Source organism: Anopheles aquasalis, chromosome 2, assembly GCF_943734665.1.
Source record: "Anopheles aquasalis chromosome 2, idAnoAquaMG_Q_19, whole genome shotgun sequence".
In the NCBI taxonomy this organism is placed as follows: Eukaryota; Metazoa; Arthropoda; class Insecta; order Diptera; family Culicidae; genus Anopheles; species Anopheles aquasalis.
Window position 1 is genome coordinate 27,220,001 of NC_064877.1, and position 2,500 is coordinate 27,222,500.

The window sequence follows — 2,500 nt, forward strand, 5'->3', positions numbered from 1 at the left end:
ATAAAGGTGAATGAGATTGATCAGGAAATCAGGATCATTGTGTGTTTTTTTTTTACAAAATTCTTCTCCTCCTCACTGCCTTACATTAAAAAAAAAACAAAAATCGTGCAAAACCATTTGAGAGCTGCCGTGCGATCAGCGAGGAGAGCATTAAACAGTGTTTCGTGTTGCTTTCCATCGTTCAAAAAGTAAAATAAAAACCGTAATATAACAATACAGGATACAGGCGCACCCGTTTGCGGCTAAACACTAAAGGCTGATATTCGTGATTTGTGATTTCGTTCGTTTCGCATTTCTGTCGTGCAGCATTGCGACGAGATTAATTGCACATTGCTTCCATTGTTTTAACGTTTGTGAACGTCCCAATCTCCTCCTTCTCTTCCTCCTCCTCTGCCTCCTTCTTACCAACCAACGTCAACGATTTACATGTTCGAGTGTTTTTGGGTAGCATGTGGCACCGAAAGGCCTAAAACCACATCCCACCAGACGGATTTGAAACCAGATTTGTTTGTAGCGTTTTTTCTATGTCGGTCACCTGCTCGCGCTCTGTTTTGAAGAATTATGTTTTATGCTTGCACCAGGAAGGTTCCCTATTCTACCCAAAAACGACCACAGCCCAATGCCGAGCTGAGAAAACCCAAAAAACCGACACGACACCCTGTAGCAGCACCATCAACAAGGTGTTGGCCGGCCAGTCTTGCGGCGGACCTCAGAGCGAAATGTAAAACCTCGGCTCAGCCAGCACAGGTCGGTCACAATTCGGCCACAAGATGCCAACCGTTGCTGAGAAGTTTCGGCATTGCTTGTTAGCATGCAGCAGCTAACCATGCGCCCCGGACGACGGTTTTGGGCGGGCTGGAATCCGTGGCCACCAGGCAACCGAATTCACACCTGCGCTCGGTTCATGATTTGGACTTTCCGTTGGTCATTGTGCAGCGAGTGGTACCACCAGTGGCCCCTGTTTTCCCTGTGCGCCCAACTGTCCATCCCAAGAAGCGCCAGAAGAAGCACACAGCGCGCAACACAAATACAGACAAGAGTAACCTCGGCTGTTTCAAATAGAATTAAAAATTAAAACCAAATCAAAGAAGTGAAGTGCCACCAGTTGTGACAAGAGAGTGCCAGCTGTAGGGATGCTTAATGGCCGATTTGATCCTGGGACATCAGTCATCCGAATCCGAAAGATTTGTCGAAGAGTTTTAATTGAATTTGTCCGATCGATACGGGACTCTTGGAATCGTTCCTGGACTCTCTCTCGCACGCAGACAGAGAGAGAGAGCGACGGAACAGTCACGGAACGGTGGCTGTTGGTGACATCTCCGGCAAGGGCTGGCCAACGGAGTACACTCCTCGCTGCTCGCTGGGCCAGCACCAGACCATCAAATTGAGGTCATCGGTTCGAAAACCAGGCACACGGTGCGACTGCGTGCTCAGCGTGCTTCACCGTGGCCACACCGTCACCAAAGTGCTGAATGTGAGCGTAACTGTGCCACTTCCAAATGGATCCGACAACGACGACGACGACAACAGCCTCTCAAGACGGACCGGGGCGCGCGCGCGCGCACGCACGCTCGCGCTCATCGTCTAGCATGGTCAGGGTTTTGGACGATGATGCCGGAGGTTAATGGCAAAACATTACCATAAAAAACGTAACTGCTCACCGGAACCGACGACGAAAAACGGACGCAACGGGACACCGAAAGACACCTAGTGGCTACCGGGCATTTAGGCATCGGGCCGACGTGGGTGAACTGTAATGTATTCAAGCGCTCCAGCCCTCTACTACTCCAGCGTGAGCGTAAGTTTGGTTAGCTGGGCTGCTCGACAGCACACTCGAGACTAAGGGAGCGGGGAGTGGGGAACGGGCAGGTCTATCATCATCATCATCGATTGGCCCTCCGCTCAACCGCCGCAGCCCCACAAACATATTGACCGCAAGTGTGACCGCGAGTGTATTTTAGGATGGAAGGCAATCCTTTTGCTCAAGAGGCTCTGCTCCACGCGTCACCGTACACCGCGATCACGTTCGATCGTCATTGAAGAGGGTTTTTTTTTGGCGGGTGGGGAGCGGACATCATTGAGGAACATCTTCAACAGCCTCGGTGGCATCTCTGGTAGCTGTCGCGCGTGTTACAAACATTGCCCCCCCCCCCCCCCCCCCCACTCATCTGCCATCACCCTAACAAGCCGCCCAAGATCAATTCGAAACTGAAGAAGAAGTAGCAGGAAGGCTAACAAAAAGTCATGCTAATGATGCAAAGCCAGCATCATCATTTGTTTCCGCCGTAGAAACCGAAATCTGAAGGTCGTCTTCCCCGGGGACTGAAGCTTCCAGCGACACCGCTCTCCCTCTCTCTCTCTCTCTCTCTCTAGCTCTAGACTGGACCTGGTTCCCCGACAGAGGACCTCAGTGGCCACCGAAGAGCCACTCCAAAAACTCGGCCAACAGCCAATCGATGATCCCGGGTCGCTTCCGTTGCCCCCCGTAGCGTGGGGTCAA

The 2,500-nt window shown here is 51.6% G+C and overlaps 1 protein-coding gene across 1 annotated transcript in view; it reads right to left on the minus strand.

Moving 5' to 3' along the window:
- Positions 1–2,155: 2,155 nt before the first annotated feature.
- The window catches only part of LOC126581537 (putative cyclin-dependent serine/threonine-protein kinase DDB_G0272797/DDB_G0274007), a 910-nt gene continuing 565 nt past the window's right edge, over positions 2,156–2,500 (minus strand). Inside the window, exon 1 of the mRNA XM_050245254.1 lies at positions 2,156–2,500. This exon is cut by the window's right edge and continues 565 nt beyond it. The gene's annotated coding sequence lies outside the window, so the exon portion shown is untranslated.